The 26,251-nt window shown below is 35.3% G+C and overlaps 1 long non-coding RNA gene across 2 annotated transcripts in view; it reads left to right on the forward strand.

Annotated features, from left to right (window-relative positions):
- The window catches only part of LOC147656328 (uncharacterized), a 116,202-nt gene that overhangs the window by 37,214 nt on the left and 52,737 nt on the right, over positions 1–26,251 (forward strand). For both annotated transcript variants that reach the window (XR_015294619.1, XR_015294617.1), the window contains exon 2: positions 15,658–15,746. This is a non-coding gene — a long non-coding RNA (uncharacterized LOC147656328). The remainder of the gene's footprint in view (positions 1–15,657; positions 15,747–26,251) is intronic.

The following is a 26,251-nucleotide window of genomic DNA, read 5'->3' on the forward strand; positions in this document are numbered from 1 at the left end:
GGTGGAGTGATGGAAGGGGTGAATACAGGGGATGATGTTTTGGTTTGTGACGATCGATGAGTATGGTTTGCTACGGTTTTTTCTATAAGTTATTTTTTGAATGAAACAATTTTTGAGTAACGGTGAGAGATGGAAAGGAATGCGAATATCTTTTTCTTTATATTAATTGACGAGATTTTTTTATAATCTAGGAAAGTTATCAAATCTAAAGCTACTTTTTCTTCTTTGAGCAGCAATTATGTTTCTCTTGTCGATTAACCTCGTTACTCGTGCAAATTTCAACGTGAAACATTTCGAACGTGTGTAAATCTGGTATCCGTTCAAAGTGATAATTTAAAGTGATGCTTTTTGGGCAGATAGTTTAGGATCTGCACAAGTTCAGAAGCTGAGTTACGCAGATGTATACACACGTATCCGTATCGAGTTATTTGTACTGTTATTTTATCTAGTTAACATACGTCTAAAATCTGCTAAACTTCCTTAACTAATTCTGCTCGCTACTGTTCACCTGGAGATTCTATGGAATTACACGTGTGTTTACTCGCCACAACAAAGCATACACGACAGTTCAAATATTGATCTTTGAGTATTTACATATACACACGTTCATTTATATTTATTTTCCAATCATCATCTCGATTAATTAGCTTTTTAAACCAAATGTTGCATTATGGGTTTTAACACACACGAATAAAACACCCGCGTCGGAAAATATTTGTAGAACCGAGCATGTATTACGTATCTGCCAGTGTACAAATATTTACGATTTATACATCAATGAATATTTAGACTCGAATCGTCCAATATTCCCAAGGGAATTCCCTCGCACATTTGCGTGAACATTAGTTAGTCGGAACGAAACGAAGCATTAAATTACCCTCGTTAGCCAAATGCACAAATTTCTTTTTAAATTCGTTCCATATTTCCTGATCATTCCCCTACTTTTTTTTTACAATTATATATATATCATGTATCAATTGATTATACGTATCGTATTTTCATTCGAGATCATTTCAAAGATCATAATGGAACACATGATTTTTCTCGATTCTAATTACGATCGAATATAAACGAATGATATTCGATCTTTCACGTTCGTGTTCCAAAATCGCGAAAATTGGACACGTTGGTCCCTCTGATTTATCGAGAAGATTAAACTGTCGTTTTAATTTCGATGTATCTCGAAAGAGTGTGAAAAGAGTGTGGAACCGCGACGTCTTTTGACTCGTTTCTTTTTTTCTTTTTTTTTTTTTTCCTGAATGAAAGACATATATGCACGAGTGAAGAGGGGCGGAACAAAGAGGCGAGACGATTTTTCCGCCGATACAAATGTTTCGCGACGAATTAGAAGACATTTTCCGCGTGTCTCTTCCGCTTGATCCTTCCCGACAGTATTTCATTTTTTCGCTCGCAGACGACGTCATCGACTCGAGAACAATGGTTGGAACGAAAAATAGATTTCCTCTGGTATTTCGCGCCGTCGACTCTTTTTTTTTTTCTTTCTTTCTTTCTTTTTTTCTTTTTTTTCCATTTTCGTCGAAGAATTTTATTTTGTTTTGGATTTCCGTATTGTGTGTATTCCTTTTTCTTCTTTTTGAAATTAATTGTTTTCATTTTGTAACGATTGTGGAATTTCTGCGTGTTGTAAAAACGTTTGTTGCTTGGGTAATTGTTAAATGTTTTTAAATGAATATTTATTACGACGCAACTTTCGTCGTAAATTTTTCGATAATTACATTCTCCATTCGAAATTAATTCGTGTATTAATCTGTTAAATGTGCGAGCCAGATAGCTCGTTTGTTTTTAAGAATGCCAGTTAAAAAAATTGTTAATATAAATATTAATTTATTTAAATATTTGATTTTTGTCCTTAATAAGACATGTGGAAAAAAATTAGATCTACTTATTATGCGATAAAAAAATAATAACAGTAATTAAAAAATAATTTACATTCATTTAATTGCAATAAATTACACCGTCACGTTCCACGTTTTTCTACTTTCGAAAATAGAACAGAGCAATATTTACAAATTTCCCCAAATTCACATTTTTCAATTTAATTCGTTCCAGAATTACATTCATTGTTCCAATTTTTTTTCAAAAAATGAAAAAGGAACCCTCTTTTTCATCTCCGCTTTAATAAATAAATTAAAAAAATCCATTTTTCACGTTTCCCCCAAAATAAAAAAATTTGAAAAGCACATATACATTAAACGTAGCCAAACTCAAAATAAAAATTCCAAAAGAAATTGTCGCAGCTCCAAAAATTATCCATCCGCGGGATAAATTTCATAAATGTTCCCATGATTTGTCAAATTCACCGTGTGCATGGTGTACAAGCTGGCAAAATGCCGATCGGGATGCTCGTTGAAAGCATTTATTTTATTCTCGAGAGGATCGCCATTAGGCGGATGCGAATTTTCATGTAATGTCACGTTTCACTTGCACCGTGAAAAATCCTAAAATCTACTCTGCTCTGTTGGAGATGGTTATTATCACACACGAGAGTGAATCCACCCACGAGATTATGCTTGTTTAATAATGAGCATAATCGCGTTCGTGGGTCATCGTACCGAATGATAAATTAATCCGTGTAACTAGTCGCTCATCTAGACCCCTTCTTCGTGAATAATTCTCGTCACTTCCTACACGAGTCGTACAACAGTTTCGTACAACACGTATTGCCACGTATTTTCTAACAAGTCGAGTCAAAGTATCGAGTGGAAATATCGTTCTTTGATGGATCGAATTGGAACGAATTATTGGGATTACAATTCTGTGATAAATATACGCATCAATGATGAGAATTTTCGAGATCGAAATTTAAAAATCATCGTCTTGTTATATAATCAAGGGAACGCGTCTCGTATGATCAAAGCAATTTCGTCGCAATTACGGACAAACATTACAGAAACGACTGTCCCTTCACCATGGTAGAAGGCATTATAACGAGTAACAAATTAATCTTTCCTCGGCCGTGGTATTACACGCCATCAGATCCCTTTATTGCCTCTTCCTCGACCGCATCCACCTCTTAGTTGCTTCCACGTACAATTCGTCACTGTACGAGTGATCTCTCTCTCTCTCTCTCTCTCTCTCTCTGTCTGTCTTTCCTTCTCTCTCTTCTACATATATGTATGTATATACCGTCTCTCTTCCTCTCGATTGGACGATTCGCTCGTAACGGTAACCACCTGTCGTCGAGCTTTGGACGAACCCGGTCAACGAGAGCAGACATTTCCACGAGAAATTATGTCCTCGGTAGAGTCGTCAGAGAGATCTTGTTTAGGTATCGAATGTAATCAATTTCCTTAACAAACGGTGAAACTTTGAGGATACAGCTTTCGAACGCTTCGATTGCGCACCGTGAGAGACGTCCTCTTGAGAAACGTTCGATCTTGGACACTTTATAATCTAAATTGGAATTGGCGATTTATGATATTTTCCGGGGAACGAATAATTCGAGCGAGTTTTTTTCACCTGAGTTTATTTCTCAACTGAAAATGATCTTTAGATGGAGACTGTTAGACTGTTGTCGACTATAATCACATTATCTGAATTGGGTCGTTACGTGGTGCAAACACGCGTAGTTGCTGTTCAAAATTCACCATCGGAGGGATTTACATCGAAAACACAATTCTCACGAGCACTTAGTTATCGTTCCGTGTACACATCGTTTGACTTGCGTTTAAGGCGTTCTCTTCTTTATTTTACACATTAGTAGTATATTTATAATTCGATGATTTTAAACTTCAATCTTTCTCTAAACTTTTGTCTCGATATCTCTTATGCATGTTTATCTTAGGTGTGGAAACTTTTGTATATCAATAAGAAAAATCAGGTCGAATCGCTGAATCGATACTTAATGAAATTCAATTGGGAAATTTCGTTGATGCACGTTTCTTGGAAGTTATATAGAATTTAAAATTCTAATAAAACCGCGAAAAGATGGTGTATCAAAGAATTTTTAATCATTAAAATTCCGATATGTGGATGTAAAGATTCTCATGTATTACAAAATTATACTTCGAAGAGTAAACGTTTCACCAATCGTTTATTTCCACTCATAATAATATTTTGCGTGTTAATATGAAAAACATTTTTAAAGAAGAAGAAACGTAAGATATTTAGAGTGAAATATTTAGAAGAGGCAAGTACAGCAAAAGTGTATTAGTATAATGGGAAGGCGCAACACGGTCTCTGTAATGAAACGTATTCATAAAGATCTCTAAAATGACGGAAAATTTAATTTGTTTGGACAGTTAGCTAAGTAGTATTTAACACGTGCTTTCCACGAGGAAAAATAAGTCCGTGAGCAGAAATTTAAACTCGAAGAAAATAATTGCGTTGAAATAGAATCGAGTGGAATTTTCAATGGAAACATTTTTTTTTTTTTTTTTGCCACATCTTTAATTTTCTGTTTCATCTCACTGACGAGAGGAGAACATCAAATCTCTGAAAAACAAAAACAATTTGTACAAGATTCTGTAATGATTCTATAATTATAAAAATATCACTGCACGATCGTTTCATCTTCTTTGCTTCTTCAAAAATTGTAATTTCTCCTGTTCCTTTCTATTTCGCGAGACAAGAACGAAGCAATTCATCGCTCGGACGAAAGAAGAACGACACATGTCTCGAGTGTCTATCCATGTTGTAGCTAAGAAAGGAGAAGAAACAAACGTAAATACTTAAACTGATGACGGTTTCCACTACTGTTTCCCGGAAGGGATTCAACGTAGGGGTCCAGAAGAAGTCCGATCCCTCGCCAAAGACAAACAAAGATGCGGTTGTACGATGGTTGAAAGGGGTCCGCAGTCGTTCTATTTCTTCTCGCCTCTTTTTCGTATAACCGACCCACTCTTGAAAACTGTTTATCTCCGATGCTTTTCTACTTAACACCAGAAATGGGTTTCGCCTTGCATATAAACCTTGCGCTTGGCACGATATATGTTCATGTGCAGGATATATTTTATTGCTTTGAAACTTAGCTGATTTTATGTTTATCATAGATGTGAAATTGACAGATGTGTATAGTGATCGATGAGCATTCCAGCATTCTGTTAATTGAAAATAGAATTGAAAAAAAAAAAAAAAATTGCAAATCGATCATGGTACAAAAAGAAATTATCGTTACCATTCTTTTTTTTTTCTTTTTTCACACTCCAATTTTCACAGGTTTAAATAAACAACCGTTTCGATATCGACGTCGTTATTTAAATATTTGATAGGATTCGATTTCAATCCTGTATTTATTTTGTAAATATTTCCACGCTACAATGTATGTATATATCAAATCTATCTAAATGTATATTCTCCACTTTTTATGTGTCACCCTTACGTAACAATCCTTATCGTTAATCCTCCATTAAAAATTCTTCAAATCTTTCCATCGAGATCTTTCATCGATTCGTATTCTAGAAATTGAAAAATAAGAAATAAAAAAAAAAAGGAATTACAACGATTCGAAAATTCGAACGATGTTGAAAATTTCATGTATTGACACAAATGTCAAAGTTACCTATTCGGTTACCTTAAATATTTCGATCACGATTTCACAACAAATCGGGGACAAGATTGCATTCACAGGATTGCATCTTCTATCGAGATGCACTACGTGATGGTTTTTCTTCTTTTATTTAAAGAGCACACGTTTTATTGTGCTCGTGTATCTTCGAACAGTTCGTCGTAAAACAGTAAATTCGAAATTTCGCGAGTATCAAGAGGATTTTAAAAATATTTCTGTACGTTCCCGTTGACAAGCGGCGTATTTTCTCACACACGCGATCAACAATTGTCGGACCAGTATTTGCGTTCCATCCAGTTTACCATTCTCTTTGGTAAGTGGGGTATAAAGTTGAAAAAAAAAAAAATATTCATCACGCCCTACGTATTTACGCGAATCTACTACGATCGATAAAGTTGAGTGGAGTTGGCGCGTTTTATGGATTGATATTTTTCGCAGAAAGTCAAATGGAAATAAAATATGCGCATAATGACATTACTTATCAATTAAGATTTCAAAAATTATTTAACAAATTATTTTATTCTTCTAAATTTAAATATAACTGCGGACGTTTGTGCATTTAAGCCAAATTTAAATATTCAAAGTATAATATTTATATTATATTTGGAAAATAAGACAACAAAGCTCCATTTCTTTTTGCCAGTGTTTACAAAAGTTTCATTTGCATTCAATTATTACGCATTTATGCATATATACAGAATGTGAAGAAACACGTTCCAATAATCATTGGACTATTAACCGCAGCCGGTCAAAAATATCCTTCGCCGATCTTTACATGCTAAATGGCACTTGTGCCGAAAGAACCTTCTCAGAACCGTCGATTCCTGCGACCTCACAAAGGCAAGCCGAAATTCTCCGTTCAAAGAAAAAACTCATTTCTTTCTAACAAACTGCCGAACATACCCGTGCAACAAATCCCAAATCTCCAAATTCAATTGCAGAAACAAACTTGCAATCGAATTCGAAACGCGAATATATAATTTCCAAAAGAATCTTCGAAACAAAAATAAATAAAGATCTCGTCAAAATCCAAAAATCTAATCCAATGCCTTCGATATAAAAAACACACGCGAGGAATTTTTATTTCACGCGACGAGCAGAATTCGAGCGGATTTCCTACTCTCGGCCGAGATCGACGATGGAAATTCCCAATCGCCGGTTTACCGCGTCCACGGCCGATAATCCTAAGCCGATGCTCGATAATCCGGCCGTGTATTTGTCGGTCGTGTCTAGTTTTATATTCCTGGAACACCATGGATGAGGAGGAACGTGCCCTCGACCGCCATGCGTGTTCCGCATGCGTGAGCGGACGATAGCCACGTCGTCGTCGTCGTCGTCGTCGTCGTCGTTGTTAACGAATCGTTATCGCCGGTTCTTCGACCCTCGTTATCGTACCGTGACAATCACGCATCGATGGCTGGAAAATCGTTTGGCTTTCAGTGTGGAATTTCGTGAGCATAACATAGATCTGGGTTATGGAAAATATAGTTTTTCCAGTACTTTTGAAACTTGACGCGTGGGCGATTAGTCAGGTCTTATCTAACAGTGGGTGGAGAATCGTTTAATCGTTCGAATGGATATCTCATGCGTCGTGGGAAGGATCTACAAGGATATTTATTGATTAGAGCAACAGATGTTTTCGCTTGTACATCGATTATATCCGTTACATATAAAAGAAGAACGTGTATATTTTTTCTCAACATATTCTTATTCTTATTACAACGAATCCTCCTTCGCATCGCAGATCTCTTCGTAATCTGAAACAGAATTCGGAAAAATTGAAAATTCCATTCCCACTCGTTTCTCGTAAAAGGAAAAAAAAAAAAAAAAGAAATCGGAGCAACTGTCCCTCCAAACGTTTCGAAAATCCCTGCAAAAGGGGAGCAGACCGAAATCCCTCGCAATAGAACAAAAGTTTACACCACCTGCCACCATAGCCATCGATTTCGAGGCCACCATCAATATCCACCCGTCCAAAATATTTTATCTCCCTTGATCGACCCGCACGTACGAACTTCTCGTTACCACGAGATCTCCCCCCTTTCCCTTGGAAATCCGCTTCGATCGCCCGATTCCAACTACATCCCGACGTCTCATACCCATTCCGTCCACGATTACGCTCGAGATAGACGCGAGTCGAACGACGATACGATTCCGATCGGGTCGAAACAGCGGAGCATTGCCGAACCTCGATACGATACCCTGCATTATCGCGTGAACTTGGGCTGGGAGCTAGCCTGAATTATGCAGCTGTAGCCTCCGATGTTTCTCTCTATCTCTCTCTCTCTTGGAGTATCCTCGTTCCTTGGCTTCTCCCCTCTCTCGAGGCAAGAACACCCTGGGGACACGACGGTGGCTTCTGCTATAGTAGGAAGCTTGTCTACCCGTTACATCCCGCAATGGCAACCGAGGACAGGTTTATTTCTCTCCCTGCTTAATCACTGGGAAACACAGGAGGAAGAGCTGGTGTGCTGAGAACCTGGTTCTCTCGCCACACCTCTCCTCGAATCGTTAGATCTTACACGGGAGGTGGACGGATAGGATTAATCGATCCACGAGTCAATTTGTCGAGGTCGAAGGTGGCGGGCACCTCGGTGAACTTGGCCGGTTAACCGAGCAGCTTAATGTCGCGCGATCGTGTAACTCATTCGGCGATCTTTAATCATCGATGGTTACGCGATAATCGACACGATGTTCGACATTAGGGCAACTTGGTGAGAAGAATGCTTGTTTGTAATTGGATTCTAGTTTGTTGTTTATCATTGTCGAGTTGGTGGAGAATTTTATTAGACTTGCGGATCGTCTCTTCGAGAGAATCCGAAACTGATCGTGATATAGAAGTTAATTACATGTATATTTATAAATTAATGATTTATTGGGAAGTAGTTTTATTCCATTTGATTTGAATTTTCCTGGGATGTTGAATTTGTAAGAATGGAATTATCGATATTAATTATTCATTTACAAATTAAATTATGATATGCAGAAACGAACACACATTTGTTCCATTGAAAATATGATTAAAATATGATATGAAAAGTACCGGAGATACTACGGTTATTAATTAATTTATAATATTAAAATATTTCGTCGCTTTCAGATATAATTTTAAACGAATTGATTTAACTTTTTTCCATTTTCCTTTGTCATCATTTTTGCACGATAAGCTGATATTTAATACGATACGATACTATTTTTTTTCTTTTATATATATATATATATTCCCATTTGGCAGATTTCTGCAAAATTAGTTTTACCGAGGGGAACGGACAATGCATACGAGTTTGTACGATTGTAAGTACATACAGCGGAATATATTTTATGAATTCGACGTGGCGTGCTCAGGATGAAAGCCTGGTTTTATCAGAAAAAGGGCAGCGAAATGTCAACGTTTTACAACCGGATATACAGGATGGTTTGACATAATATTTTGTTGTTCAATTTATATTTTTAAGCCGGATGCAACCGCGGCGCTTTGATTTCGAAAATAATTCGCTTTCGTTGAAAATATTTCGATTCTCCGATATCGCAATAAGAGGAATCGGAATTGTTTGACGTCATGTACAAAACTTCGATCAAAAAATTGGGAAATTTTAAAATTCAGAATGTTATATATACTTTGCATCCCTGTGAAATAAATAAATAAATACGCAGAAGCTTGATTTGCATTTCATCAAGAGCGAAACGCGAACGAGAAATTGAAATAAAAATAAAACCCATTCGGATCGTTATCTTCAAATTCCGTCTTTGTTTTTTTTTATCGCAAATCTATATACTTTTACAATCGGTCACGAAAGTCTTATCTTGCTGGAAGAAAATTCACCCTGAAAAATTTGATTTTAACGAAAATTCATATTTATACGAGGCGAGGCAATTTATTTTTCGACAGAAAATCTCTTTGAATTACTTCTTGCGCACGAATTTCGTCTGGAATTATTTTTTAAAATTTTGCTCTCTCTCCCTCTCCATTATCTTACAGAAAATTATTATTTAAAAAACGAAAATAATACTTATATTTTTATTCACGATGATTCACGCAAAACAAAATTACTTTTAATTCCGATAATACAACTCGTTAACCAAATTTGATCTTCCCCTCCAAACGTGTATAAATCTCCAATAATACTATTACATTAACCATTTATTATATAAACGAGAAAAAGTACATAGCGTATACACATACACCTACGTTCGAATGAAATATGTTCAAACAGAAGCGAAGATTTCGAGAATGAAAGAGGATATTTTTTTTCCTTTTTCGAAAAAAAAAAAAAGGGAAGCAAGTGCATCAGATCGTAATCTTAATTACGAACGGAGAGACGAAAAGCAATTTCCGCGCGCAAAGATTCGAGGAGCAAGAGGAAAAAGCACGTAACTCGATGGATCGGTTCGAGTTCCTATTTCCCGTGTGGTCGATCGAGATCTCGCGGTAATCGCGGCCACGTTCGTGAACCGGAAGGAAGAGCATCCAGATCCAACAATCCGTTTCCCGTGCAAACGAGGCTATCGACTCTCGCGCAACTCCCTCTCTCTGAATTTCGTTCGTGCGCACACGCTCATATTGCGTGCCTCTCTGCTTAAAATTCCGCGAGATAGGGGAAGAATCGGCCACGTGTTTCGCATCCGTGTTCCCGCCCCGGATGGAAACGTGAGATTAGAGAATCATAGTTTATAGAGATTTCAAAGTCTCTGTTCTTTGTTTTTTTTTTTTTTTTGGAGATTAAAATTGAGCCTCGATAAGAAGATGAAGATCTAAAACAGTTTGGAAATTTATTGAAGTTTTAATAGAGAATCATACGAATGTGTAGTAGTAGTAGTGAAAATTCGTAGAAAATTTAATAAACAAGAATCGTACGTGTTCTCTATTCCTATTATTTTCGAAGAATTATTATCCTCTTCCCGTATTATCACGAGTCTGACTCGTGATGAAGATTTCATCCCCAAACATGAATAGCACGAGTGGAACTCGTGAACCGAAGATTTCGGTCCAAACGTGAATAGCACGAGTGGAACTCGTGAACTGAAGATCAGCCAAACCCTAAACATCACGAGTGGAACTCGTGGAATGAAAATTTTCAATCGAGAGAATTTAATTTTTACCAGTACGCCACGAGAAAACCACGATTCTTATAATCCACGGATTTCGTCGAGCTAAATGATACGGGAAGAGGTTATCGTATCGTTCTTTCATCGTGCCCTCTTCGTGAATCGTTTCAAAATATTAGCATAAGAAAATACGACTCTTGATACTTTAATAAAACTATTCTATATTCGACATAATCATTATGATAAACAGATGATACTGTCTATTTGGCACGTATACCGTAGCAAATGATCTAATATGATCTAATAATAAAAAAATATGTTTCGTGCAAACTACAAATTCCAACAACTCCGTTAGCTATTTGCATGCACGATAATTGGAGTAAAGAAAAAAAAGAAGCGTTCGAGCACTGGCTTACGGTAAAATAGAGATGATTGTGGACGATACGCGATTATCAACGGTGGACGAGCGCAGGAAAATCGCGATAAACGTAAGAAATTGTTGCTCGATAAGAAACTCGGCATGGGCTGTTTCGCCTCGCGAACCAACATGTAGGACAGGTTCGCTTCTGTCGATTTAATCGAGGGGAACCGATATCGCATCCCGATGGGTTGTACAGATTCTCGTTCACCCCTATCTCCTGGTGAAAAAAATTGGCGAATTAAAGCACCCAGGAATACGCCTCGAAATTAATCAGATTAATTTTCTCGACAATCTTTTCATCCTTTATAGAGAAATACAGAAGGAGAAAGGTGTTATCTGGAAAAGAATAAATAGATGATTTGATTATTCTAATATTTTTATTGGATACAAATTTTGTTGCAATTTAATCATTCGACTTACTTTCTGTATTATTTTAACCACTTGTTCAATACAAATCACTCGTAATTTCAGTCCATCCTTATCACCAAATTCACCTGAAACACGAGTCGCATGATTCTACGATTAAATTAATCAATCGAACGCATTGATTCCACGATCAAACTCTTCGATATGTACAAACTCCTCGTGTATAATCGTGTCCCGTAGCCACACAAAATTGCGCAGCGTATCCTCGAGGATGGCTCGTGTTATTCGACCGATACGCCTGCCAGGTATCGCCGCCGAGGAAAATTTATTCCAGTGCTATCGATATTGACCCCGAGCCAACTCCCTCCGACCTGAAAAGGAAAAGGGAATTAGAAAATCGTTTTACGTCTCTCTTTTTCTCTCTCTCTCTCTCTTCGCGAAGGCGCGGCACGTTGACACGAGATATTGCTCAAAGACGTGGATAATCACGAGAAACGCGAGTTTCGTCACGAGGTGAACGAGTTTTCCGCGGGATAGGTGTCGTCTCGTTCGAGAACGAGGCACGTACGGACGAGTAAAATGTAAAACGTCGTCTGGAGGGGAGGGATCTTTTATAAGGAAGAGTCGTGGGATGCGATTTATTGAATCGTTCGTTCGTTGCAAGGATTTCGTAATCTCTTTAGCAAGGTGTGCGCTGATAAGTGTGTTTAGACTGGATGAAAGGTGGTTTGATATCTTAATGCTGGCTCGATTCGATCTCGTGGGAAAAGGAGGGATAAAAATGTTAGGTAAACGCATCCTTCTGATTCTAATTTATACATCCGTGGTTGGAAAACGGAATCCTGTGCAGATCGATCGAATTATTTTTCTTTCCTTTCGAAAGGAATAATTATCTCGTAAATTTTGTAAACTTGTATCGAGGATATTTGATGAGTGGAGATTAGAATTTGAAGGAGGGTATCGATAATTGGTTTCTCTTTTCGATCAACGAACGATATTAATAAATAACGATGAGTAATACGATTCTCCTCAAGCTATGAGATTTCATCAGTCTCAAGAATGTTCAATCTCTCGGGAGGAAGAAAGTCTTCGGTTTCGGTGCAATTGACAAGCAATCGATGGTGCCGTCGAAACGTCTTCATGGAAACAATTTGAAATTTCTCTATCGAGGATAGAGAAGTTGGGCAAACAAATCGTGTATTTACAGTATCGACGGTACGCGAGGAAAACGTATTCATCTTTGGCATTTCTCATACGGAACTGGATTATTCCTTGGACCAGGATCCAAGAAAATCGACGAGATGAAAGTTTCTTGCTCTTTCCTCTCGAAACCTCACAGTCAACCCCACCGAAACTCCATTTCCGCAACTTTGGAGAATTTTCTACGAGAAAATCGGCAAATTTCCTTCCCTTCTTCGGATTATTCTTTATCTCGGCCACCGAGTCGCGTAAACTTGCATTATATTTATTTCTAGTAATAAAAAGATTCACGAGAAATTGAACTCAATTTTAGTTAGTTAAATCACGCCTCATGGCATCCATTCTCGTCCAAGGAACGTACAAATGGACTCTTTGATTTTTAACGAAGGATCGCATATTAATAAAGGCCATTGTACTCCATATTCATTCAGAGGACGTACGAACGAAGCCTTACACTCTTAGTTAAGGATCGTATTGCACAGGAGTAAAGATCATTGTCTTTACTGCGGAGGGGACATACGAATGACTCTTAAGAATAGCATTGCATAGTAATAGAGGTCATTGCATCCGTACTTATTCAAAGGATACTCAGTTAAGGATCATATCGTGTAACGAATGAATCCTTATACTCTTCAAGTGTCACGTTGCACGGTGAAGATCATCGATCATCGTATCCATCCATGTAGAACGTACAAATCCTGACGAATAATTTTTGCAACTATCGATTTTTACACGTTTTTCCATGGGTTCAACAAAAATTCGAAAATTAATAATAATAGTAATTCGACGAGAGTCTCGATGAATTTTTCATTTTTCGACGAAAGCGGAAAGAAAGAAACGTAGGCCGCCCCAAGGAGGCAGCATAAATCGAGAAATTCCACACTTGGGGGCTCGTAGGTACGTATTAATGCTCACCCGCTCTTGTAACTTGCCTCGTTAACCGTGCGCCAGGGATAATCGCCGCGTGGGTTAAGGCAATTTCCTCGGTAATTAATAACACGACGTCCCCTATTTGTTGTGTCAGCGGCAAATTACGTGATTTAGGTGGTCGTCGCGCGTCTGTGTGCATAATAGAAGTCGAGTCTGACCACCACTTCTCGTCGAGACTTTGATTCGTAATGAGAGAGGGACAGATCGTGATTGCGCCTCATTGTAATTCGAGCGTGACCATCCTCTTACCGAGACGACGTTGTTGTTTCTTGTAAAACACCCCGTGATTACACGCCCGCCTCACCATGATTACGGTGGACGCGCAGTTTTTAACATAGCGACGTATGATTAAGGTAAACGTGGTTACTAATATGGAATACCTATATTACACGTAGCGTAAACGAGGGGGTAATTATGGAAAATTTCTAGTAGGCGTAGTAGCGTGCCTCTCTTTTCGATTGAATACTAACGACCGATTTTTGAGGGAAAGTGAAAATTATCAGCGTGGTCTGTCATTAAAGAAATTTGAATTCGCAGGTTGATGAATTGAAACTCGAGAATCGTGCAAGTGATACACGTGTACAACGAATCTTGCAACGAAATATTAAAAGATATTTCAAACACTGAAATGAACGAATTCGAAGGAGAAAGATTTACGATATGATTTCTAAATTTCTAAATTTCTTTCGAATGACAGTAATCAATTGAGAATCAAATTTGTTCTGGGGATGCAAGGAAGGAAATCGTTATGGGTAGTTAACGAAATCGGTGCTCGTTATTAATTCACGAACAATCAGTGCCCTGGCTCCAGGGCAACCTTTGACGACTTTTATTCCACCGTCTTCAGTTTTATCGGTCGGAACTTTATTCCGATCCTACTCCCTTTTATTTTCCTCGCCCCAATTTCCAGGAGGTGGAAGATCTTAACTCGAGTATAAAGGGGATGTATTTTAAATTTGCCGCGTTAAAGAAAACCTTTTAATTATTCGAAAGAAACGAGAAAGGGTGGAACATTCCAATTCCCCTCCTTCGTTTTTTTTTTCTTTCTTTCTTCTTCTTCTTCTTTTTTTTTTTTTTCGTTTCATTACTTTCAATTCGAGACGAGAATTTTCAAGTTTCACATCTGCAAACGCTGCAATCCCGATTTCTCTCCTTTTGTTTCGCCAAGCGAGACCTTCCGGATTCAGAGTCCTTCGATCACGTCCCTGTTATTAAAAAGTTTCTCCCGTGGGTTGAACTTCTTTCGAGAAAGTTGGCCCCCCCCCCGAAATAACGAAGTCAGGAAATTCTGGGCCGGCCTGCATTCGAATTAATAATTGAGAGTCGAACAAATCGTGGTTATTTAAATGTCCCGCCCGCTGATTTGTTCAACATTTCCCTCGGTGCGCCGTTAATTGCGGTGCACAATGGGTCTGAGCACACCCACAACTCGTGGAATTATTCCTGCGAATGGCGCGAAGAATTATTTTTGCCCCGTGGAGATTAATCGCCTTCCCTTTTTGCCCTTTCACTGCGCGGTTGATACCGTTGTAAATTTTCGGGGTGTCGAATAGGATGGTTCTCTGGATGAAAAATTTTCATCAGAATTTTTCGAATTTTGGGAAACGATACGTGTTTCTTTATTTAATATTTCATGTTACATTGCTTTTAAACGTTGTTTTGGTTGATTTTTATTAATAGTAAAAGTTTAGGAAATATTTTTAATATATATATATTTTTAAGCAATAATATTTTTTATCAATAAGTGTATGCCAAATATCATTTTGTGTATCGTATTTATATCAATCGTATCGTATAAGAGACACAAAATTTATCCTTCAAATATTTAATTAACATTTCTTTTTAAACAAAGAATGCATCGAATCTCTTTCTCTCTCTCGATACGATACGATTTTCGATCACGTAATGAATTGTGACGGAATATAAAAGCCGTTGATAAATCGCGTCGAAGAGATTGAGAAGAGAGAAGAAACAAGGTTTTTCTATCGGATGGTCCATTCAATTTTCGATCGAAATCCTTTCTTCAACTAGTTCGTAACGAGTCGTTATATTAAATGATGGCACGATAATGATCCATTTTTCCTCCATTTGACTCGAGATTGATCCTTCTCGATCTTTATCACGTTATAATACGAAAATATATGTATATATATATTTTTTTTTTCAGAGACTATTTCAAAAGAGGAATAATGTATAAACGACGTGGTAACAGAGAATATTCCAGACGAAGAATAATGTAAAAGCGTCATCAATTAGGTATGTAAAAATAATTTTCAATGATGAACAAAAAGTGAGATAACAATTCTACAACTTCGTTCAGACAGTTTCGAAATAACGGAATTTCCACGTATAAAATTCATCTTCCATCATCTTTTTGCCAATCTTATCTCCCCCGAACGCTTAATTAGAAAATTTATTCACATTTATTCGAAATAACAGAGTAGACAGAGTAGAAATGTCAATGGAGACAGCTAATTAATGTCACTTGAAATCCCCTCGAACGAATCGCGTTCGCGATAAATCTCGTAACCAGCCTCGTCGATCTATGCTACATCTATGCTAATTTTATCCAAAAAAAAAAAAAAAAAAATTGAACCACCGTTATATTTCCAACACTCTCTATCCTGATTAAACCACCCAAGCAATAACGATATTAATAACAATATCTGTCTCGTTGTTACGTGTTAACAGCGTCGAGCATGTTAAAAAAAAAACCGAACGTAAATAACAACGCCGGTTCTCGCAAATAATCGTGTGTCGTTTCGCGTGCATCATTCACGAGCCTTGTTCCCAAACAAAACCCGATTTGCATAATACACGTGGCCGCGGGATTTGCATAAAACACGCGATATCCGTGTCGGTCGGTTTTGTAAGAATCGCGCAAAGAGGGGAGGGAGGGAGGATTTTAAACTCACGAGGATTTAGAGGCGACGGACAAATCGACGTTGGTTATCTGGCGAAACGAATGCCACGCCTGTGGCGATACTAGGATACACGCGATAAGGATCGCCTCCGATCCTTGCTAATTAGAGGATGCTACGTGGTCGTCGAGATCACGAGGAAGAGATTGTTCGTTTATAGTATCGCGAATGTCTTTGGTAATTGGGAGTCGGTATTTTATTTGTACGTTTATCAAGTGGAATTTATTGTTTGGTTAATCGAAGTGATATATTATGCATTGACTTGATTCGAGTAATGAATGATTATTTATATGATTGATCATGCATTGGTCGCAGTGAATTAATTATAATGAAAATAAAAGTTCGAAAGGGGGATACGAGATTGGTGCGAGAATACATTTGGAAGCAAAACTCTCGAAACTGTATTTTTGTTAATACGACGCAGTGCATCGAGATTGAATATTATTACCGAACAGAAATTTATTATCTCGATTGATCGAGACGATCGCTATAATTTGATATTCTTTTTTAAATTCTCTATTTTAAAAAAATTTTGGTTTATTTTATACTTTATATAAGAAAAATTTCATTATATCTTTTGAATTTTTTCATATTTCGTTTCGTTACTGATAAAACCTTTCCAATACACGGATATACTATACAATGACAATAATTAAAATGTAATGGAACTAAATATTAGACGAGATGATCTACTTTATTATTGGCTATATTGGTTCGGGAGTATATGTATATGTATGATTTAACGGGTCAAATATGCCTGTAACATACTAGGTAATGGAGCCATTAAAATATCAACGCTAATTATTCGCTCGAAAGGATAGCTCCATTATGTTAAATTGAACACATTGTTGATTGCTTCTAAAGGAAAAGTTTAAGTGATTAAATTTATTTATACCGGAAGTTAAAATTACTATTTTAATACATTTTTATTTTACTATATATATATATATATATATAGTCTCAAGTTGCTAGAAAATTATGAATAAATGAGAGAACACGATATGAAACTCCAATCTTATCGAAAATCATAAATATTACATCCCATATTATATACGCGTAAAATTTTGTTCCATCCCATTTCGAATAACTACTACAACATAATGCATTAAACGTTGCATAAAATAGATACAAATTCCCTCTCCCATCGAGGCGATTATTTCGTAAACGGTCGTATCGTTGCGATATCACCCCATCAAACCTTGTCAATATTTAACCACGTTTGATTGCGATGAACTGTCGTTTAAACCGGCGTAACCCTTCGTATATTATTAACATTAAATCGAACGTTGGAAGCGGGTGTAATTTCGGTTAATAACGGGAAAAAATCGCTCGTGCGATTAATTATTCTCCGTTGTTTATCTCGACGAGAACCAGCGCTTTTCCTCTCCGCTTTTCCCGTGATTTTTTTTTTATCCACAGCTCCACTTGTAAGCCGTTGTCGCAGTTAATTCGTCCCTGTTCACGGCGACAAACGGCGCAGCTGAATTATTTCTATCCTGCCGATATTCCGCCTCGTCGTTTCGCCTGCCCTCTCGAAACACCGATCGATGCGCCGTGCAATTAAAACGCTTTCGTTTCCCCTCTCGTTTATGACTAAGCGGCCGATGTTTAATATTCCGGGATCGGCAAGGTATTAAATCTTGATTAGATGGACCATAAACAAGCGTTGTTGTTTAACGAGGAATGGAAAATCGAGCAAGTTTCATTTCGGGTTGAAGTGACATTTTTCAGATCGGTTTCTCGAGTAGTTTACTTTGTGTTTTCGCGAATGAAAAATTTTTGATTGGATGGATGAACAAATAAATTCGTTGAAGACGGGTATAACGAATAGGATTTCAAGTTTGAGCAGGAATAATATTCAAACATTATTTGGAATACATTTGTATGGTTAATTATTTCTTCTATAATTTACGGATTTATGGATCTGTGACACGACGTATCGCAAAATTTTGAATAGTGTTAGTTTGTTAGAGGAGAAATCTCTTAGTCATCCCTTAGCTTGCAACTATTTAAGGTGCTACTATTGAGAAAATAAGATAGATTGCGCTGTCAGCTTTTAATTAATTCATACACCTAATCTATAATATACGATACAGTAAGGTTGTTAATCGAAATAGGATGTCTTCTTGGAATTGTATATTCTATCTATCTCACTTACCAAGAAAAGAAAATGAAATTAATGAAAATCAATGATAGAATTGTACTTACTTTTATCTAAATTTCAAATCGTTCAAGCATACCTCTTCGCTAATCGTTTTAGCCTCAAACTTTTTTCCATGCTTTTATCCGTGCCTCGAATAATTCTGGTCGTTGTCAACAAATCGTAAATCAGAAGAAAATCTCAGCAGAATATACGCTACGCCATGTAGAACTTGTTTCCGCGCCCGAATTGACCATGGTTGCGTGCTTCCAATATTTTCGTCGGAGCTCTCTTTTTGAAGCGAAAACGTGTCCCAGTTCTGGTGTTGTAAAAGGGCGAGAAATCTTTGGAAACGAAAAAATTTGGAATTCGAACATCTGCGATCTTTCAGCAGGTATTTTCGATCAACCGTTTCCACCAAATTCTTCTTCGATTTTCTCTCTTTCGTGTGTAACAGCTTCTCTCTTCTGTTCTTTTTCTTTTACGAAATCTTTTACTTTTAATCTTGCCTTGTGTTTATATTTTATTTCATTTATTTAGGTTATTTCTCTTCGGCTATATTTCACATTTCATATTTCATATTTTGAAATATTTTTGGATTTCGTAACGGTGGAGAGAATGACGAATGAAATGTTTGAACAGATGGGAGGGATTTTTTAGTACCGAGAGATTATTCTGGAATTTACACGCGATACTCTTTTGAGAAATAATTTTTTGCTTCCTTTTATTCCTCTTGGTTTATTTTACTCAAACGAGTTTCTTTTAATTTATCAAAGCTTTAGAATTAGTTGATTACGTTGCGCGACTTGTGAAGATCTTTATATTTCACTTTTTTCAAGGCTTATTCATTTCATCTATTTCGTTTTCTTTTTTTTTTCTGGTAAGAAAAATATATTCCTCTCCATTTTCTGAATATTGATAAAAGAATGAAAGAGAATTGAAAGCTATGTCTCCAATTTGATTACTCGTGGTGTCAAGATTTCTTCTAACTCTTCGCAAAAAAACCTTTAAATTACAGGTAAATTTTTATCGCGAAACTTCCAAGATTTCTTCTCACAAAGGAATTTGTAATAATTTCTCATTGAAATTCTAAAAAAAAAAAAAAAAAATTCGAAACACACAATGAAGGTAAATTTTCAGCCATGTTTAGCATTAATTTCAACACGATCGATCTTGGACGAGACGTTGGCGATAAAATCCAATAAAACCCATATTGGCGTAATTTACGCGAAATCGGGTGAATGGCGCGGAAACACGCTTGGCTCGCGTGTCCCCTCGTCATCTCGTGATTTCCATCCCCCACGATCTCGTTATTTCGAGCAATGGAAGGGTGCAAGAGATCCCCGCCATTAAAAACCACCTATCCGTTGTACAAATTTTCATTATTGCGCCTATTTTCATTCGCTCGCATTTCTCCCATTTTCTTGAAATTATTAGGAACCCTCAGCTTCCGTTTTATAACATTAGAAAAACGATGGAATCGTTTCGATCGAAGAGTAAGAAGAGATGTATATCTTTTGTTAAGAAAATTTGCGATTAATTCGAGAACATTTCAGAAGGGAAGCTTCATTGTATCGAGATAATGGGAAATTTTAATTGGCTGTGTGTTGCGAATTTGCGAATTTCGAGTAATGTTTCGCAGAAACTCTATTTCGGAAATTTTGCTTAATGCAATTTGAATGTTGGTAGATTTCGTTTACGAGTGAAGTGCATGGTGCATTTTCTCAACAATATTATGCAGAATTTTGGGGAATGTTTAATCGAAACTGGTTTGTTTCGTATGCTTATGCGTATAAATCTTCGTGTAATAAAGTGGATATATGGATAATACAGGTTACAATAATTGCATTATGAATTTCTGAATACAATATTTTACTATATATTAGTTGCATTTGGAATTATTATTGACCTATTTGTCAATCAAATTTCAAAAACTTGATTGATAGTATCCAGGATTGAATTATTCACATTCGGATATTTCGATATTCCAATTAAAATTATTTATTTTTATTTACGAATATTTCAATGTTTCGAAATTATCTTCGAGACACACGCCTCTAGCTCTTCGTATAACTAGCTTACCGTTACAATTGTAATTTATTTGCAACACGCCAACTAGAAAATCAAGATTCTCGTAGGACACCACCGTGCAATTTGCATCTTCAATTATAATAAAAAGCATCGTGAACCGTTTCATAAATCTCACGAAAATACGAAAACCACGCCGCACCGGTGCGATTTTCTTCGCGGAATACAAATTCTCTCGCATTCTACTCCGCTTTGAAAAAAGGCGGAGAAATATGCGCATACAAAAATTATACACGGGAGAAATACACGGTTTTCTTGTGTACACAATAGTGTTTTTCTGTTCTCGTTCCTTTGGCCGAATTTATCGAGTTTTTCTTCAAGACGATCTTTGATCTTTGTGCGCGCTTATTCCGTCTTCTAAACCAGGCGTGAATTTTCTCAATTTGGATAAAAAAAAGAAAGGAAACGTGATGAATTTTCCAAGTTTTTTGATCGTCGAAAGAGATTGATCAGGTTTGAAAACAGCCAGATTTGATTCTTTCTTCCCTGTTATTCATCCTTTTATCTCCAATCTTATAAATTTGTATCCACCATTGATGATATCCTTGTAATTTGAAATGATTTGCAATGAAAATACTACATGCTTTTTGAGTTTCTAATTAATTCCTTGCTTTGTAATTTAATCGAAATCAATATATAATCGCTGGATCGATATCTAATTTTGTTCATTATAATAATAACACATTGGATACAATTTAAATTTTATTTCGTTCATTGTAGATTTGGATTAGATTGATTTAATTTAATTATAAAAATCTTCCATATTATTGTTGATTATTATCAGATTGAATATAATAGGTTTTATTTTAATTATTGAGCATATGTTATATCTTGAATATAACCTGAATCGAGCTTTGCTTTATAAAGGAAAGACGTTTAATAGAAAGTGATTTCGAATTAAGAATAAGTTTCAATGAACAGTAACCATATAATAAAATTTCATAACATCGTGTTTGTTCAGATTAAGATGATTTATTACGACCTGATACATGTCAGGAGCGCGCTTTAATTATTTTCCAGCGAGTAATTATTGCGGCTTAAACGCAATTCAATTTATAAAAGCTGGTAAGTTAAAGCTCTTTTCATCAAACAAGCTTGCTTCGTTGATCTTTAATTCCTCTGAGAAACGATGGTCGGGAACTTAACTGTACATTAATGAGTCGATGAATCGACGAAGAGCTTATAAATAAATTTTTACAATTTTTAGAAGGTTATTTTTTTCGAATTAGTTTGGAGTACAAGATATATCCCGTAATTTCTGGTATTTTTATTCTTAAATTTTATTATACAAGATGTTCTGCAATTGATAATAAAAAAAAAAAAGTATAGAAGAATAGAGAGTGATTCAAAAACAAGTGGAAAATATAATGGGATAAAATAGAATAAAGTTTTTTCATTTGAAACTTCGTTTTCGAATAAATTAAGAGAAAAATATTGATTATTTCTCGATTAGAGGAATGAGAAATGAAAATATCGATAGACAGTTACATATGAAAATAAGTAAAAAACGTAGAATGAAATTTTATCACTTGAATCCTTTTTTTTTCTTTTTAATCCATTGGAGGTGTATAATTTTTAAATTCAATTTTTTCTAAATTGGAAACTAATTTTTCAGTTTAAAAAAAATATCCTGTAGAATTCATCGATTGATCGTATTTCAACAAAATATATTTCATCAAAATTCTCGTTATTTCAAATTTATGCCGCTTCGTTTCATTCAATTTTATTTCCTCGAATTCGTAGAAATTTAATTTGTCCCCGCGTTTACAGCAAATTCTTTTGTTCAACGAAGATAGAGACACGTTTCATATTTCACCTTAGACCAGTATCTGCTTTTTCCCTCGCCTATGCACCCACGAATCTCCGAATTTATGCCCGTTTATAAGTAATATGTAGAACGGGAAAAAGGTATGGAATAAATGGCAATGTTCTCCAAAACGAAAAGCACACGATCAACGTGCTTCACCAAGAATTTCCATAAAGTAAAAGTGAAATATTGCGCCATTCGATGCGCCACGACTATACTACTTTGTCTTCATAATTATAATACTTTGTTAAACGTGATAAATTATCATATGCTCGTGAAATTGTTAATTAAAAATTTAGAGAATATAATGAGAATTAATCGTCAACGAAAATTATTAAAGGAAGATCGATACTTTGAAAGTTATTTTAATTATTATTGCGATTAAAATAATTACTCGTTCAAATAATGAATTTTCTCTTCTTTCTATTTTCGTGTGTTGTTTCGTTTCATTTTTAAACAATTCTAATTGTGAGAGAAAATCGATACAGTCAGAGAATCTTTTCTAAATTGACTAGAAGATTGACATTGTTAATTTTTCTCTTGGACGATTAAAATTCTCAACATTTTCCGATTTTGTTGTTTCAGATCTCTCAGAAATATTCTCGTTTATACGTATATAATTTCTCAAAAGCTTTCGATTCTTCTTGAGATGGACGATTAAAATTCCATCCGTGATTTTTTAAACCGCGCCTCTTTTAAACGCTTTCCCATCTTCGAAATTTTAATATCATTTGCCACGGTGATTTCATGCAAATATCAATTTACTGTTACGAACGCGTAACGATTTTTAATCGCGTGATTTTCCATATTTTCGACCGTGGAAATATGAATTATGATGGAATACGAGTATTTACATCGTTCAAAAAAAAAAAAAGAAAATAGATGAAACTATGGAATATGCAAATATCGAGCGATTTTTCTTTTTTTTCGAATTAGTGCATTGATTCTTTCTTCTCATCAAAATAAATGTGTTCTAATATTTGAATGAATGAAGCGAATAAATTTCGCGAGATTTTATTTATTTATCAAATTACATAAAATTTATGACATATATTTAAACGTCAAAATTATATATACACCTGTTAAATCTATATTTTTTTATTTTAATCTTCATCCAAAAGATTTATCTGATGTGAGATGCTTAAAATTTTTAAAAATGAAAGAGCTATTTAATATAGCATTGTAAATATAGGCGTTCAATAATTCAGTGATTAACTTATGGAAAAAATGGAAAATTTATAAATTTAGAATTTTATAAATATTCTCCAGTTTATAAAAATTATAAATATCTTATATAAATACTTATGAGTATCGCTCGATATTGAAATTACAATTAAAATCATAATGTCAATAATAAAATCAAATTACATTGCTTTTAAAATATTGTTTTATCAGAGAAATTTCGAGGAACATTGGATCAAATGAAAAATGAAAAGGAAATTAATATTTGTATTTTTAAATATTCATTTTTTTATTTTAAGATTACTTTTACAAAATTTCATTTAAAACCTAAAAGCATAGTAATTTGATTTCTTTTTATTAAATATCCTTCCTCCACGAAACATTTAAAAAATAATTTCGAACAATTATTATTTGTTTCCATATAAAATATAAAACAAATAATGACATTTTAATAAATATTATAAAAATATCGAGGATAAATTTTTCCTTATATATCTCCACCAAACGTTATTTAAAAAATAATTTCAAACAAGCATCGCTCATTTCCAAGGGGATGAGTTTGAAAAATTGATAACACTTTAACGAAACATTAAAATGTCGAGAGTTGATACTTTCACCGCACCTAATCGTTTTAAAGAAAGTTCAACTCTATTTTCGTTTCATTTTATCCTTTGATCCGTGAGATAAAAAAATTTTATCGATGCAATTATTTATCGAGCATCAATCTTCCTTTGTAAAATCAAAAAAAAAAAAAAAAGAAAAAAAACAAGTTTAATTGAAGGAAGAAATAACAATTGTTAATTAATCATTTCGATATATCGACGTTGCATAATCAATTGATATAATAGTAATTATTAAATTATACGAAAATGTCAAAATATCATAATTTCGAATAGCTTACATATATCAAAATTGAGTTATATACAATTTTCATACAATAAAGAGATTATAATTCATTATCACGAATGATGTTACATTAAACTATCACCCTTTTTTTAATTTCATACAAAAGAAATTAATCAATTTTTACATGGTATGACCATCCATGGTATATAATTCAATATAATGCAATGTTGATATATATTTAATAGATAATTTCATCATACGAAATATACATCACCAATAACACTATTAATCCAATTAAGTCGAGAACTCGTATCGTATCCATTTCTCTCGCTATCCTTTATTTTCAAAATATCAAAGTTCAACCATACCTACAATTTTCTCAAACGAAACGGGTTTGCACCACTCGTTCGTATCACTTTTCCCTCATCCCAAACCTTTCATCCCAATTTCCAAGCGAATCAATTTTTCCCACACCCTCCGATCCACTCGAAACGTCGCAAACAATAGCGGCACTCGGATGAAAACCATAATCATCCATCTCCCCCCCTCCAATTCTCTCCGCTTCGAATTTACATGGTCACAGTCACAGAGAGACCGGTCACCTAAACGGCCCTCTGTGAAATATCATAGGGGTTCATTTTCGTAGGTAAATGAGCAATTTGAACGGTAAAGGGTGGCCACGATGGTCACGCACGTTCCGGAAACGCGTCGCGTCGCATAATCCTGCCATTACTTCGATCACATTGTTCGCCATTTATCGACCAATTTCGCTCCACAAAAGATCCATCGAATCGTTCGATTGGCTTATCTGCACGTGTCTCTTCTCGAGATAGGAGGATACGAATATTCATCTTATTTGGAAGTGGAAGCTTCGGAATTGTGATGAATAGTTTGATGAAAAAGCTTGAGGATATTCATGTGGAATATGCTACGTGAATATATACATGGACTTTTTATTTTTATACGTCAACTTTTATTTATTTCAATTTACGGATATTTGGATGATTTTTCACGAATGTATTAACGTCTTTGTATATCTTTGTGGTTAATTAATTTTGCAAGTTCGATCGGTTTCGAGAACTCGTCAAAGAAGATCGAAATATATCCGATAATTTCGTTTTCCATACAGTGATATTTAATTAAACGTGAAAGCGAGAAGAGTGTGAAAAATACACGGTTCGTTAGATTTCTAAATTTGTTTAACTCGTGAAACAAACTCTTCTCTTTTTCTATCTCTTTTCTCCTCTGCACGACTTGGCAGTGTTCGTTTGAAAAAAACTAAATTGAAAAAAGAAAAGGAAGTGAAAAAAGGAATGACGGCCAGGTAACTTTTTGTTGCCTGATAGAACAGGCTTCGTTTTTTTTTTTTTTATACGTGGATTTAATGCAAATCTTTTCTCGCGAAATTCTAAATAAACTTTTCAATATTTTTCGATCATGAATGAGAGAATGCATTAACCAATTAGCAACATCATTGACGTTGAATGCGGTTGATGCATGGGTCTGGTCTTGATTGACATTTCGAGCGTGACATTCGAGCTGAAATTCATCCTGAAATGGACGTTCAAACTGCTTGATGTTTATCATGCTAGACGTACTTTTAGGAATTCGATCGATCCAAGTAAAATATATTATTTAATTTTCCTTAGCTTATGTAATTATATAACCTAGCAAATATAACGAAATAATTAATAATTTATAAATTATAAAATATATATATATTTTTTTTAATAACGCTACTTTTACATCTTAGATCGGATAGTTACGAGTTTGGAAT

Source organism: Apis florea, unplaced genomic scaffold (assembly GCF_048593485.1).
Source record: "Apis florea isolate Af1SG1 unplaced genomic scaffold, ASM4859348v1 contig_3796_pilon, whole genome shotgun sequence".
NCBI lineage: Eukaryota > Metazoa > Arthropoda > Insecta > Hymenoptera > Apidae > Apis > Apis florea.